The 16,874-nt window shown below is 39.0% G+C and overlaps 1 long non-coding RNA gene across 2 annotated transcripts; it reads left to right on the top strand.

The window, feature by feature from the left end:
* The first annotated feature begins 1,694 nt into the window (after window positions 1-1,694).
* Window positions 1,695-3,503, top strand: LOC143576045 (uncharacterized). Of its 2 annotated transcripts, XR_013142880.1 has the most exons (5): window positions 1,695-1,763; window positions 1,882-1,920; window positions 2,052-2,412; window positions 2,925-3,071; window positions 3,199-3,503. It is a non-coding gene; the product is annotated as an uncharacterized LOC143576045 (long non-coding RNA). The 2 variants fall into 2 exon arrangements; XR_013142879.1 differs by having other exon boundaries at window positions 1,703-2,412.
* Window positions 3,504-16,874: the final 13,371 nt, after the last annotated feature.

Below are 16,874 nucleotides of genomic sequence, written 5' to 3'. Positions count from 1 at the left end.
TACTTACATTCTCATACTGTATGTGAACAAATCATATTGTATAATATATAATATAATCTGTAACAAAGTTAGGACTTTTAATGTAATTGACGGATGACCTGGTAAACCCAACTTTAATGTCTTTTTTTAAACTTATATTGTACTTCAATATGATTTTAAAAAAGTTTTATAACTTAAGACTGTATATTAAATAACCTGCAGTCAATGTGTCAGATTTTTTGTTTAAAACTTCCAGTAAGTTAAACATAACTTATCATGTTCATTCCTTCCTATGTTGTAGGTACATTTCAGTTGTTTCTTATTGGTTAAAATTTGTTTAACTTGAAATGTGCTTTAGAAACTACTTTTAGCATTCACATCCAATTCCATATATTTTTCCTATAATTTAGCTAAAAAACACCATTTTATAAATTTATCTATCATTTTTAAAATTTTTTTCACATTCTATTCCCTATTCATATCCCATAAATTAATTCTTTATTATTTTTTTTTCTCTTTTGTCTTATTATATAGTAAATGGTGATTGGTAGATATGTGATATATTATATGGTATGAATAAAAAATGAGTCCCTATATATAGGGATTTACTTTAGTTGCCATATAAATATAATAGAGAATGGATTGGAGAGGTGATTTTGATGGTTTTTCTTAAAATTTGCCCTAAATAATATGGGTTAGACAACTTTAGAGAATGGGTTGAGAACGTTCTTAGAACTGCTCATTTTAACCACAACTGTCACGTTATATGTCTGTGATTAGTTTTCTATAAAATCGGTTTTCTTTTAACCATATACATCGAATTAAAAGTTGGTTTTTCACTTTATCCTATACACTATTCAGATGGATGAGATTAATTTACTTTACTAAAACTTTATCAGATCACCCAAAGTTAATAATATTCTTCGCTATTTATTTCCAGAATGTCGACAACTTACCTTGGTTTCATGAATCAGTATTTTCAACAACATAACAGAAGTCAACAAAACAACTTGGGTAATTTGATTTCTTTACCTTTTAATTTATGACATCTGTTAATCTTGATTCCCAACACTCATTGAATTTCAAGGTCATAGATTTATATTATTTTGTCCCTTTTTATATTTGATCTGTTATAATGCATTTTATTTTCCTCAAAAGACCATCTTTGCTGTATAGAGCTGAAGCTATAGTCAAATTGGATGAATAGGGCATTTGTAATAAATTGGACTTTTAAATGAAAGCTGACTTTTTGTTCACAGTTAACCAAAAAGTCAAAGAAAAATCGCTAGGCATTGAAAGTCAAAGTCAAGATGCTTTAATATGCTCGGTAAAGGTATCAATTGGTTTTGGATTGTGAATAGTATTAGTCCAACTACTCTGAAAGATAGCGTTTGGTAAACGCAGGGCTTTTCAATACCCACGCTAATGTTTGGCATGGAACATATATTTGTAACCTATATTTGAAGGTCTGCTTTTGCAATGTATGTTAAACATAATTGATATTGTTAAGATCGGCCCAATCTCTTGTATCGCGCAGGTTATAAACTAGTTATATATATATTAAAAATCAAAAGTTGGTTGTCTCACATGTATTACTACTGTTCATGGATATGTGGCTTACAATGTGACGCGTGTACAATTTCTTACCCCTCACCTGCTCTGTGAATTCTGAAAAGGCTCGCATATTCCACCGATTCTTCTGGACATATTATTTTTTCGGAACCCTGGTGGCACAGGACGGCAGTGGTGTGGTGGCAATTGGCTTTTGTGAACTGCTTCTTCAGGTTTATTGCTTCGGTCTGTTTATGTAGGGTTTTCAAATAACTCTTTTATGCCACTGTTAGTTTGGTTATAAATCATCAAAATATTTGTGGAACTGATGTTGATTTTTACATTTTGTAGACCTGCAAACACCTTTTATTATCTTCCGTGTCACCTGAAGTAATTTTTTTTACGAAATTTGTTGAATTTGCAGCTGTAAATTAGGGTTTTCATGGATTAATGTTGGAATTTGGGGATTTAGGGTTTAATTGGATTTTTGTTTGGTAAATTATGGTATTATGAAAATGCAGGTTTTGATTCTGAACCTTTCGTGGTGGTGAAGTCGTTGTGGCATTTGCCTTTTGTCGGTTTGGTTGCGAGCCTGCAATGATGATGATGAGGATCGTTTATCGTTGCTGGGTTTTGATTTTGAATCTTGGGGCCAGTTGAGTCGTCGTGGCAGTTGGCTTTGTGATTGCCGACAATGGTGGTGGCCCTCGGCTGTTGTGGTCGTCGATTGTGACATTCCACTGAGTGGGTTGAGATTGTTACTCGGTGTTACTGTCGGCTTTGTTGTTACCGGCTATGATGCTCATGCATGTGACCCTACGATGATTATTGTCTATCGTTGTCGGGTTCCGATACGTTGCTTCCAAGGCGGCGTTGATGATGGTATGTTTCGTATGTTTAACGCTATGATGATGGTATATTATATGAGCCTCATTGTTTGTTGGCTTTATTATTTGTGCTTATTGGGTTTCTATTGTTGGTTCAGTAACGATGGTCGTACGCTCAGTCGAGAGATTCTTATTAGTTTGCTTTTGTTCGATTAGGTTTCCCTACGACCTGGCTTTTCGTTCAGTTTAGAGAACTTCTGTTTGGACTTTGTTTGAATAGGTCGACTATGCCTCTGCTTAGTCACTATTGCCACTTACTGTATAATTAATTAATAGGTATTATCCTTGAGTAACTTGGCTACTGAATATCCAAATTAGAAGTATTAGCCTTAAGTAAATTAGGTTATACGTTATACTTTGCTCATAGCCAGTATTACAAATTTCAAAAAATTATACATGAAAGTTATGTGCATGTTATTTTTATGTTGGATGGGGTTTAGGGGTTGGTTTTAAATTGCCTTTTATTTGACCTGCTAAAATTTTTTTCGCATGCTAATATAATTTCAGAAAGTGTACCGAGGTTGCTGCATTCAAATAATTCACAACAATAGTTGGACCTTAAACGGGTCGCATTCGTGTGTTGGCGAGATGTATATATTGAACCCATTAATAGTAGCAGCATGTATCAAGGTCAAATGATCCGCACGAGTTCAGGTAATATGTGACGATTACTAAATATTTGTACCGTAGTACCGTGACATCTGATTCTATAAAGTCTAATTATTCATCACGGTGATCATGCGCTCTTACTTACACAGGTCTCTGTTTGTATGCCTTTCAGGGTACTCAATCAACTCACTAATATGTTCCATCTTATCAAAGACACGCTGAAGACGAGTTCCATAAGCTCATGAAAGAAAGTAGAAAACCACCACCAGACGAAACCGCTAGACAAAACCGCTGGAATCTCCAACACCCTATTAGATCTCGAGCTTGCGGATCATGTTGTAGCTATACAGAACCAGCTTTCTTAAGCTTGCACCTTCCTAATGATAATCCCCCTTTTTGTACAACTCCTGTATCATGTAGCAAAAGTATATTTGCATAACATAATGATATTAATATAAAACACGTACGAATTTTGTGCAGTGGTTAAAGTTTCAACGAATTGTTAGTTTTTATCGTCTTTAATGTTTCAACGCATGGGAGTGAGTTAATGTTACAGCGTTGGCTGTTTTCTCTCGAGTATACACCTCCGCGCCGAAGCGCGGTTAAAAAAAACTTGTTACATTAAAAAATACTAAATTTTTCTTTATTATTGAATTAAATAATATTTTTTTTATACTTTTATCATTACAGTTTTCTCTTTCATTTACTCACAATCAACTCAACAAATATTAAAAAATTAACAAAAAAACATTTCTCTATCCATCCTATAATTTACATTTACAATCACTTTAAAGCTCAACTTATAAATTATAAACTCCCCTCACATAATTTTAGGGGCTAGGATTAAAAATACTCTAAACACTGTTACTTTATTGCACTAACCTTTTGCTCTGCAACCGTAGATTTGTAATTGACGGTGTCACGGAAAGATAGAGGGCACAAACGTACGTGAAAGAGAGATGGTGAGATGGTAAGGTAGGCCTGAAATTTTAATTTTAAGTATATATTAATGTATAAGCACAATTTTTTTAAGCTCGCTTTAATAAAATAAAAATATTTGAACACCCCAAGCCATAACCAATAAATTCATTTCAAAATTTAATTGTTTAAACTAGGGGGTGGCAAATGGGTTGGGTTGGGTCGGAACAGGTTAGGGTTGGAACGAGTTAGGGTCGGAATGAGTCAATTAAAAAAGGGCTGTTTTGGTTCGAGTCGGAACAGGTTAGGGTCAATAGGTTCGGGTCAGAACGGGTCCGGGTTGGAATGAGTCAAGGTCGGAACGGGTTTCGAGTAAGTTGTCCTCGTTAAAAAAAAACCCCGAGAAATGATCTGAAACCAATAAGTCAACGAAAACGAAACAAAAAACCAAAACTGAACCAAATTGATCAAAACGAAACAAAAGAAACCGAAACCCAACCCACGCAGTGTGAAATCTAGCGTCAGCTCGAAACCTGATCCAAGCCAAAACCTAAATCGAACTCGTTCAAATCCAAAACTCGTTTCAACCCGAACCTGCCATTTTTCCTCAAGACACTAACCCACATCGACCCATTTCTTTAAACATGTCGACCCATTTTAACACGAAAATAAGATGGTGGAATTTCAAGTGACCTATTTTGACCAATTTAATTAAAATCAATGACTCAAACCAACCCATATGATTTTTAAAACAACCAAAACTGACCCTTTTAAAATGGTTAGGATCAAGATTGCCACCACTAATTTAAACCCAATTTAAAACAGTTTTATTTAAGGCCTGAATATTTTTTCACCCTTCAGGCCTTCACCCAAAAGGTTTAAAGATATTTTAGGACGACCTTGTACAATTGTACTTATGGTCCATGGACAAAAGCCGGGCAGACCTGAAGTCACCTAGGTTGTTCATGGACCTATGTCTTCTAGTGCAACTAAAAACAATAGAAAGGTAGTTGAAACTAGAAACTAGAATACTTTTAAGATCGTTTAAAAGACTATATGTGTGTAGGAGCTACAAACTGGGACGAGTTACGACACGTGGCGTCTAGTCAGCAAAGAGTATGATTTTGTTTTTGGGTGTATTGGTGTTGTAGCCCCTCCTTTGCCACGCCAACATTATTTATTATTTTATTTTTATAATTAAACTAAATAAATAAAAACCCTTAAAGTTATTAAAATTTATTAAATTAATTAAATAAAAGAAAAATAAATTATAATCAAAATAAAAAACACACCAAAAAATAAAATAAAAAATACATATAAAAATACTAATATATTCGCTATCTTCGTCTTCATCTCCGTCTTCGCCCTCCTCCTCGTCTTCATCTTCGTCTTCGTTCTCCTCCTCATCTTCGTCCTCGTCTTTGACTTCAACGGGACGATTATCCCAAACGTGTTGAACCAAATCCGCCTTAAGTTGGTTATGTATCTCACTTGATGTGAGCTCGTGAATGTTTTGCGTTCGTTGCTTTTCGGTTGGTTCAGGGAATTGTTCTGGAACGATCCCAGGTATATATTGTTGGCATATTGCTCTGCCCTTGTCTTCTAAAATCATATTATGTAATATGATACACGTATACATGGCATCGCTCATTTTTGCCATCGACCATACACGACATGGGTTTTTCACATAATGCCAACATTTTTTTAACCCCGAAACGCCTCTCAATATCCTGTCGCGCGGACTCTTGCTTCTTCTTAAAGTATTCTCTTTTTTCTTCGATCGGGTCTTGAAACGTTTTGACAATGATCGAGTACTCCAGATATATCCCATCTCCCAAATAGTATCCGTGACGATAGAAGGTATCGTTGGCATAAAACTGTAGATCGGTATGCTATGGCTGATGTAATACTCTGGCACAGGCGACGCGTTGAGAACATTTATGTCGTTGTTGGACCCGATGAAGACGAAGTAAGCAAACCAAATCCAAAGGTCGTGTGAACAAATGGCTTGAAGACTAACCGTTGGTACTCCATGGTCACCACGAGTGTATTGACCTCGCCATGCGGTTGGACAGTTGGCCCACTCCCAATGCATGCAATCTATACTCCCGATCATGCCGGGAAAAGAATGTTTGGTTTCGTGTACATCGTATATGCGAGTTAGGTCGTTTGAAGTTGGAATCCTCAAATAGCGACCATCGTATAATTGTATTATACCTATAAAAATAAATTATTTTAAAATATTTATATTAAAAACAATAATTAATATAAACAATTTAAATTTACCAATTCAAAAATTCTCCAACGAGTCTCGTGTCGTTTTGTCAGCCATCTTTAAATACTCGTCGTTGATGTCAGTCGTGTTGCCATATGCGAGGATGCGTAGAGCCAAAGTACACTTTTGGATGGCGGTGAATCTTAAATATCCTCTAGCGTCAGGTTTTTGTTAAAAATACGTATACTCCCGCTCTAAATCTCCCACAATGAACAAAAATAAACGTTTAGACATCCGAAAACGACGTTGAAACGTAACATCGTTAAATGTAGGTCTGTCGTTGAAGTAGTCCTTCATCAAACGATCATTCTCTTTATTACGAACCCGAAGGATATACGATCGCTTACGTTGCGACGAAGAGCTAGTAGAGCCAGACACTATCTTATTGGTGACGGCCTGCATTGCGCTCATGACCTCTCCCCCCCTCCTCCAACGCTCGTTGCTGCATCTGATGAATTTTCTGAGTCTCCTCAATTACTTGATCTCAAATGTCGGAAGAGTTCGGGGAATCCTGGGAATCCATTTTGAGAAAGTATGAAATGAAATGGTGAAGAAGTATGAATCGTGAAAATGGTTGAATTGGTTTAGTATTTATATTTGAGTTTGTATATGATATGGTGAAAATAGTTGAATTGGTTTGGTATTTTTATTAAATTTTTTAAACAATTTGCCCGTTCCCAACTATCCGCATCTTTTTTTAAACAATCAAAAGACACAAAACATCATGGTTATGCTGAGCTTGATTTGCATTAATCACGAATGCCCTCCCACGAGCATTGGGGACGATGGGTGTAGCTTGAGAAGTCGAGGCTTGATTGGCTTGAACCGGTTGAACAGCTTGGTTGGCCATAAGTTGTGGAACTGGTTGAAAGGCCTGAACTTGATATGCAGGGTACACAGGCGGAGCGGCCATTTGGACTTGATATGAGAGTCGGGGACATGCGTTGCGGAAATGACTAGGATCTCCACAATTGAAACATGCTCGAGGGGTGGGGTAAGCTTGAGCAATGGGTTGAGCTTGAGTTAAAACAAGGTTTTGGTTGAAAGTGTGGGGAGTGCGGGGTGGTTTGGTGAGGGTTGGATAGGTACGCATGAGTTCGAAACATGCACTTAGAAGGTGTCCGTAGCGGCCACAAAGGGTGCATTGTCGACAAGGGATGCCGACTTGGTGGTGTCGTTGGCAAATTTGGCAAAATGGGTGTGGTCCATTGTAAGGCTTCTTTGGAGGTGGAGCTTGAAGGTTTTTGGTTTGGGTTTGTTGGTATTGAGGTTGAGGTTGGTTTTGTTGGGTTAAGGCATATTTTTGCTTTCGTTTCTTGGAGTGGTTGATGTTGTTGTTGTTGCGTTTTGGTTTGGTTGTGGCTTCGGCCTTGACCTCTTTGGAAGGTTCGGCCTCGGTCTTCTCAATAGTCTTCTTGCTGCCTTTGAGGGTTCCCGCCTTAACGTGGTTGTCAGACAAGGGTGCAGCAAGGACAACAGCCTCGCGAAGAGTTTTGGGGGCACTGCTTTGGACTGAGTCTTGGATTTGCCTTGGCAAACCTCGAACATACTTGATAATCCCATGAGAAAGAAGGGTGACAAGATGTGGCACCAAGACGCTAAGCTCGTTGAAGCGAGCGGTGTAAGAAGCGTTATCACCACCCTCTTGCTTAAGATTCCAAAATTCCACCTCAAGGTTCATGAGTTCGTTGGGTGGACAGAACTCTTCGGTCATGATTTCCTTAAGTTCCTCCCATGGCAAGGCCATGGCTACATCAGCACCACGAGTGGATTTTTCTTGCACCCACCAAGCTAAGGCTCTTTTCTTGAAGACACTTGAAGCAAAGCGTGTCTTCTTGTCCCCAGGACATTTGATATGGAGGAAACTACTCTCCATAATTTGGTACCATTCCAGTAGGGCAGTGGCACCTTCAGAGCCATCAAACTTGAGAGGATTCGTATCGGTGAAGTTCTTATAACGACAAGAGTTGGAGTTCGAACCAGAAGTGTCTGAGTTCGAATTGGAAGCAATGGTTTGGTGCAGTTGAGCCACCATATTCGGGAGCACAGCAGTCAGTTGCTTAGTGATCTGGGCTGTCATCTTGCGGCTGGAGTTTTTTGCAGGACGACGAGGGAAACGAGCAGACATGCTGAAAAGAGAGTACTACGCGCGTGAGTTATTGAGTGAAGATTTCGAGAAGTGAAATATTTAAACCTTTTGAATAAAAAAAATATTGATAATATTAAAATCACATGAAAATTGTATTGAAATTAGGATATTTATTTACCACCATGACTTGTATGAGATTTAAAAGCAGGAGTGCAACTATTCTCTATTCACAAAGGAAAATGTTCACGTTCGACAACTTAAAGTTATGGTTCATATGACGTTTGCATGGTATGATTTTGCCTAATAAGTTCCAGCACCCTTTTTCGAACCCTCCAGGTAAGCAACCGGGTCCCGCGTCTGATTGGGATTTATACGCATTGCTTATCCTTAGGTTTAAAAACCTTGGTGTCAAGGGTTCGAAAAAACAAGTGTGTCACCCTTCCAGTTACTACATACCCGTCACGTAGAACCAACTTTAAGAAGATTGAAAATCGTTTTTTTTAAATAAATAAATGGATAAAAAAATAAAATAAAATGTTTAGGCATAAGCCTTGGATTTTGTGTGTGAATAGGTGTACATGTGACGCTATAAAACGTAATAAATCCGAGCGTATGAATGAACTTTTAATAAAAGTGAGGCCACATAGCACATAGAGTATACATGCAATTCGGGGCCCTAAAATAAACTATAACTATACTAGGCCGATACGTCTAACAACCTATCTTATAGTTACGGCTCTGATACCAATCTGTAACACCCCGGCTTTAAGCGAAATACGCCCGGGTGTAACGTACAGATCACTCATAACTCGTATTTAAAGCGGAAATAATTATATCATTTAATTTCATAACGTAACAAGTATACAATTATTCATAATTATAAATAAAAAAAACACTTCATCAAAACAATAAATAAGTTCTTTATTCAAATAACCTAAGGTATACTAATGATCTTCATCCTTAGCATGCCATCGATTCAACCTGTAGCATGTTGAAAATAATATATTTGTCAACAATTAAGTTGGTGAGTTTTCATAAGTTTTTGAGTATACATATATATATGAAAGGCACGATTCAACGTTCGTAATGTAATAAATATTCAAGCGTAAAGTAAATGAAATCAATTAATGTCGTCCTCCCGTTCCTTTAGCTGAGGCCGTAGTAATAGGGGAAATGAGAACCACCTTACGAACAACCGAAGTCATAACGTTAGACGGCGCGGGTACGTCCCGTCGGACCCTCCCACTATGTGTATGTGTATGCGTTTGCGTAACTTCCACCATAAGAATAGTAAGCACGTTGCAAGCAAGTTCACGTATAATCATAAACAGTATGCTAGAATAATATTAACATGTACGCTAATTGTGAATCGGTTTATAAATAAGCACATAACTAACGAGATAAAACTTGTAACATGCTACACCCCAAAAATATTAAAATCGTTAAAATGGGGTTATGAAGAACTCACTTGGAATAAGGAATACGGTAACGAGGAGATGGTAACGATTAAAGCAACTTGGTGGTTTCGCGAGAAGTCCCGCTAATTTGTCCTAGTTATATAATATAAACAACATAAATATCTAAAGCAAAACGACCGAACTAAACATGAATATAAAACAAAAAAAATTAGGTTTATAATAGATTTGGGGATCGTTAGTTTGTTACGTATATTTAAAACGGGTTTTCAAAAGTGAAATTAAAACTTTTATTAGTTTAGTTATTCTTATAAATCGTGTTGGATTATTAAACGAAAACTATAAGTTTAACCATTTAAAATATATATTCCGAATTATATATATATATATATGCGAAAACGTTAAATAAACTCTATTTTAAATGTTCAATGGGGTTCGGTTCAGTTAAACGAGTGTAAACAATATTTATTTTAATATAGTTAAGTATTAAAAGGTTTTAAAATAATTAATATTAAAAATATTAACAAAACCGGGCCTGGGGGAATCGAACCCGCGCCCCAGGCCGGTTCAAGGTGTTTACCCACATGTTTTGACCATCTGGACCAGTCTCTTTTTTGTTTAGAACATAAGAACCAATATTTAAATATGATAGTTCTTGTTTTCCCCAAATTCATTATAAACCCTAAACCTAATCGATCCCAATTGAAGATTATAAATGCTCTGTTGATAAAAACCGATATAGGGGTTTTAACAAATGCCCAAAACCGAACCCAACCCATATATTAATTACCTAATATGATGAAGGATTGAAGGAGAACCAAAAGTTAGGGTTTCGGCTTGATGACGAGTTCAAACGAGATCATAAACGGCTTCTTAGATGCAATTGAGTTAGGGGTTTGCTTCGTGATAGTGAGGTGATGGTGTGGACCAATTTAATTGAGTTTTGGACTCGTATTTATAGGCTAACAAGGTCAAGAACAGCCGCGTTCAAAGAGTTAATGAAATTGATATGATTTGATACAAATTAGCTGGTAATTACGCGTTATACTATAATAGGAAGGAGCGTTTATGTTTAAGAATCATCCTAATTAATCAAATTCCGTGATTTATAGGTCAAATGAAATTAAATAGGAAAGGGGGAGGGGCTGATGGTGGTGACGGGAAAGGAAAAGGGAAGAAGAAGATTTGAATAATGTTTGCAAACTAGTCCTTTGGGTATTGCTTGGTGATCACAAGTTGCTAAAATACACATATTTTACATTAAACGAATAGGTTACGAGCCACGTGTAATTATGATAAAGATAAAACCGAAAACATAGTTAATAATTCAGCGCTTTTTATTAAATAGAAAGATCCGATTACAAACGGGTCATAAAACGAGTACAAATACTAAATCGATTTTGACGATTGTCACACCCGTGACCGTTTTGCACACCCGGATGCCCGAATTAACTTTCTTGAGCCCTAATCTTCGTTTATTATTGGAATTGATTTATGCTTTTATTTCTTTGCATCAAAACGAATGCACCGACGCTGATAATTTAGGAAACGAGGATCAATATGATACGGGTTTCTCATCATAACCAAACCGCCTAACTTGTTTAGGGTTAGACCTTATAACGTCAATGATAATTCAATTAGACACGTCTAGAGTGTAACATCTGCCCGAATCCGACCCGACCCAGATACCCGTTTTCTGATCCGATTCTTTTTATGATTTAAAAATTAATTATAATCTTTATAAATCTAACCTTTAATAAATCTTTATGTATATATATATTTTTAAAATGTTTCTTCCGCCTCTCCTTCCTCTTCTTCTCTTTTCTTTCCGCCGTCCCGCCTTCTTTTCTCTTGTCGCCATCCCCCCCCCCCCCCCCTTTTGTTTAACCCTTGAGCCTTGAACCCCTTTTTCTCTTAACTCCTTGCTTGTCCTTTGGCTCTTCCCGCCTAAGGATGTCTGCGCAGCTCCACGCGCTAAACTCCTTACAAGGAAGCCTGCGTGAAGATTGACTGTTCCTGCGCTACGCGCTAGGAACTATAGTTCTTCCCGCGGCGCGCTAAGAATGATACTTCTCCGCGCGACGCGCTAAGAATTGTAGATCCTCCCGCGACACGCTGTAAATTTGTAGTTCTTCTCGCAGCGCGCTAAGAATTGTAATTCTTCCCGCGACGCGCTAAGGATTTATGTTCTTCCCGCGACGCGCTAAGGATTTCAGTTCGTTCCGCGACGCGCTAAGGATTTGTGGTTCTTCCCGCAGCGCGCTAAGGTTTGTCTGTGTCAGCCTTCTGTGTGTGCCTTCGCGCTCGCGCACTCAGCTTTCTCGCGCTAAGTCTTGTGTCTTTTATCTTGATTTATCCAGCCGTTTACCTTTGGTGATATCTTATCTTTTGTGCTGTTGACCTAACTTGCTTTGTGTCTGAAAAGTTACTTTCGGCGCAGCATGCGCGTCAATCCTATTGGTTGACAGAAAAAGGTGACTGACAATATCTTTTGAGATCTTCTTTTCCTTATCTTGAACAGTGTTTGCCTGACATATCCCATGTGCTGTGAACAGTAACCTGACAGCTTTTTCCCCTTTTCCTGCTGCCATATCTTTTGCTTAGATTTGGTGAGATATTTTCCCCTTTTTCCGGGATTGTGTTCCCTAGGGTTTGCCTATTTATACCCAGCCATTTTCTTTAACATTTCACACACAGACACTTAATCTCTTCTCCTTCTCCCTGCTGAAGATCCTCGCAGCGCAGCCGTCAACATAACTCCAGCTCTCCTTGCCTCTGTTTTTCTTTCTCTTCTTTTCTGCCCAGATCTCGGTTAGTAAATGTTTATAATTTGTTTAAGTAAATCGATGCATATTACCTATGGTTAGTTATAATCAAGACACTAAAACCAATCGTTAAACCGATAATCTTATTTATAGGTTAACTTTGCTTGTTTGGTTCTTGCTTTATTTATCTTCATCGCACCGTTTATCATGTGAGTTATCTCGTACCTAATCCCTTTTTATTTTTAATGTTTTGGGATGTTCATGTGTTCATACAAACTTAGAGTCTTAAACTGTTTATGAACTTTAGTCGCGCAGTATCCCATGTGTTGAGGATGTTTACTTGGCTGTTATTTGTATGTGTGTATCATTAACCGCTTTGTTCGGCCTATTCCGAAGTTTTCATGGATCCATTGGATGAACACGGGAGACCTATCGTTTACGGTTTTTCTTTGTTTACACTTGCACAGTATGTTTTCTCGTTTTTGTGCTCAATTGGGAGCACGGATTGAACTATGAGCTATGATCTATCTTAGGCTTGATCACAATCTGATTACACCCTTGCTAAACTCTAGACATACACGTGTTGCGCGCAGTTTTACTGTATTGCATTAAACTTGATTTCTCACCAACACGCAAGTGTTTGACGTTTATTTTAACACATGTTCAGGTTTGCAGTAGCTGTTTTGGAGCTTGAGGACACGTAGGAAGTTTTCTTTTATTTTGGACCTAGATTAAAATGTATCAAGACAAGTTTATGTTGATCGAATACTTTGCTTTATAATATAATGATTTTTGTTGATTTATGTTATCTTGTGTTGCGCTGCGCGCAGCGCGATAAATGTGTATTAATAAATATTGACACCCAATAGTGTCACGGGTAATGAAACAATATGTGGCGCCCCGATGTATAATCCGCCTTTGGTCGGGGTGTGACAGATTGGTATCAGAGCTCGTTGACTTTAGGATAGGTGGTTAGACGTAACGACCTAGAAAACTTAAGTCCCCTCTCGCGCATGAGAGAAATCTCGTGTTTGCGCGCTTATTGTTAATTACTCGTTATTTATAAATATGCTCGCGCCTGCGCAGTATATGATTTTATGTTTTATTCCGCGATCTTTCGATTTTTATTTATGTTCGTTTGTTGGAATTGAAAATCCGAGAAGTCATGGTGATACATGAATAGTTGACTTTCAATTCCCATTTACTTTATATTTTTAAGTTGAAGATTGAAAAGTCATGGTGATACATGAATTGTCAATCTCCAATGCTTATTTACTTGTATATTTTATATTGAGGATTGAAAAGTCATGGTGATACATGAATCGTCAATCTCCAATACCCGTTTGCTCGTATATTTTTTTAAATTGAGAATTCGGAAGGTCATGGTGATACATGAATTGTCGATTCTCGATTCGAATTTGTTACCTTTATTAAGTCTGCATATAAAGTCATTTACTTTACCTTAACTTTTGTTAGCAACTAACTTCGCGAAACAAGCTTTAACAAGGTTATACTTTGCGCTAAAACGGTTTCTCATAACATGATATTAACTAAAACTAGAACTTTTATAGAATGCCTCCACTATCAGCTCGTTATCAGAGGAGAGAAGCCGCGCGCAGACGTAGGCAGCAACGTTCCCAGGAAATGGCCGCCGCGATAGCCCAAGCCTTAAACCAAAACAATATCAACCACTCTGGTTACAATATTAAATCCTTTAATGCGGGTAACCCTCCGAAATTCAAAGGACTTGAAGGAGCCACCATAATGCTCCAGTGGCTCGAGAAAATTGAAAACACTTTTCTCCATACCCATTGCCCTCCAAACCAACGAACCTTATACGCCTCAAGTGTCCTGGAATCTAGAGCGCTTACTTGGTGGAACGGAGTAGCTCATGCGCGTGGCGCAGAGGTTGCTTCTAGCATGCTCTGGGAGGAATTCAAGGAACTTCTGACGCGAGAATTCTGCCCTCCCAACGAAGTCAAGCGCCTTGAGGAGGAATTCTGGAACTTGAAGCAGTACAGTGGCGAAGCGCGCGAGTACGCGACGCGCTTCCACGAACTAAGTTTGCTTGTCCCTCACCTTGTTACCCCTTCCCGCCGAGCCATCGAAAAATTTCTTGGGGGTCTTCCCATGGAAATTCAAGATTCTGTATGGGCGAGAAACCCAGTAACCCTCTCTGACGCCATCGAGTTGGCCGCTGTGCTCAGCGACAACCATGTCAGAGCAGGAACCCTGTTCCTGCGGGGAACTGAAAAGACCAAACCCACCAAGACTGACCCAGAACCAACAGAAACCAAGCCAGAACCCTCAAACCATAAACGAAGGCGCAAAACCAATCATCAAGCTTACGCGCTTACTAACCCACTCGTTGTCCAGCAACCACTTTACCAACCTCCAGTATACGCGCCTAACCCACTGTCTACCTACCCAACTCCCCCTGTAGTCCATAACTATGCCTTAACTAATCCTGCACTCCCTACCCCCGCCAACTAAGAAACCCTACACAGGAAATCAGCCCTTCTGCCCAACCTGTAAATTTCATCACCCAACTCAAGCCTCGTGTAGGCAATGTAACCAATGTGGCCGCGCTGGTCACTCTGCTGAGTACTGTAGAGTCCCTCCCGCCAACCCAATTGTGCAAACACCACCAACCTACCCGCAGAACCCACAACCAACATACCAGAATCCCCAACCAAGATCGTGCTTTAACTGCGGTGATCCCAGTCATTTCCGGAACGCGTGCCCGAGGCTACAAGTACAGATTACGCAAGCGAATCCGGTGAACCAAATTTCGAACCAAGTGACGCGCTGACAAACTTTTAATATAAACGCGCACCAAGCGCAAGCGATTAATGACGTAGTTAATGGTACATTTTTTTTAACGGGCATTATGCATCTATACTTTTTGTTACTGGTGCCGATAGAAGTTTTATTTCTCGCGCGTTTGAGCAGAAGCTCGCGCGACCGCGCATTAACTTAAGGAAAACTTCTGTTGAATTGGCTAATGGCGAAACTATTTTAATAAACTTTATAATCATGGATTGCACGCTTAACCTTAATGAAAACGATTTTTTTTGATCGACCTTATCCCCGTACCTTTTCTTTGCGCATCCTACTTCGAGATAAATTTCGGGACGAAATTTCTTAAAGTAGGGGAGACTGTAACATCTGCCCGAATCCGACCCGACCCAGATACCCGTTTTCTGATCCGATTCTTTTTATGATTTAAAAATTAATTATAATCTTTATAAATCTAACCTTTAATAAATCTTTATGTATATATATATTTTTAAAATGTTTCTTCCGCCTCTCCTTCCTCTTCTTCTCTTTTCTTTCCGCCGTCCCGCCTTCTTTTCTCTTGTCGCCATCCCCCCCCCCCCCTTTTGTTTAACCCTTGAGCCTTGAACCCCTTTTTCTCTTAACTCCTTGCTTGTCCTTTGGCTCTTCCCGCCTAAGGATGTCTGCGCAGCTCCACGCGCTAAACTCCTTACAAGGAAGCCTGCGTGAAGATTGACTGTTCCTGCGCTACGCGCTAGGAACTATAGTTCTTCCCGCGGCGCGCTAAGAATGATACTTCTCCGCGCGACGCGCTAAGAATTGTAGATCCTCCCGCGACACGCTGTAAATTTGTAGTTCTTCTCGCAGCGCGCTAAGAATTGTAATTCTTCCCGCGACGCGCTAAGGATTTATGTTCTTCCCGCGACGCGCTAAGGATTTCAGTTCGTTCCGCGACGCGCTAAGGATTTGTGGTTCTTCCCGCAGCGCGCTAAGGTTTGTCTGTGTCAGCCTTCTGTGTGTGCCTTCGCGCTCGCGCACTCAGCTTTCTCGCGCTAAGTCTTGTGTCTTTTATCTTGATTTATCCAGCCGTTTACCTTTGGTGATATCTTATCTTTTGTGCTGTTGACCTAACTTGCTTTGTGTCTGAAAAGTTACTTTCGGCGCAGCATGCGCGTCAATCCTATTGGTTGACAGAAAAAGGTGACTGACAATATCTTTTGAGATCTTCTTTTCCTTATCTTGAACAGTGTTTGCCTGACATATCCCATGTGCTGTGAACAGTAACCTGACAGCTTTTTCCCCTTTTCCTGCTGCCATATCTTTTGCTTAGATTTGGTGAGATATTTTCCCCTTTTTCCGGGATTGTGTTCCCTAGGGTTTGCCTATTTATACCCAGCCATTTTCTTTAACATTTCACACACAGACACTTAATCTCTTCTCCTTCTCCCTGCTGAAGATCCTCGCAGCGCAGCCGTCAACATAACTCCAGCTCTCCTTGCCTCTGTTTTTCTTTCTCTTCTTTTCTGCCCAGATCTCGGTTAGTAAATGTTTATAATTTGTTTAAGTAAATCGATGCATATTACCTATGGTTAGTTATAATCAAGACAC

Source organism: Bidens hawaiensis, unplaced genomic scaffold (genome assembly GCF_021521415.1).
Source record: "Bidens hawaiensis isolate Kalapana, Puna unplaced genomic scaffold, B.hawaiensis_p1.1 tig00027850_1, whole genome shotgun sequence".
Classification (NCBI taxonomy): domain Eukaryota; kingdom Viridiplantae; phylum Streptophyta; class Magnoliopsida; order Asterales; family Asteraceae; genus Bidens; species Bidens hawaiensis.
The sequence above is the reverse complement of the archived record's forward strand: the minus strand, read 5'-3'. Positions and strand labels throughout refer to the sequence as shown.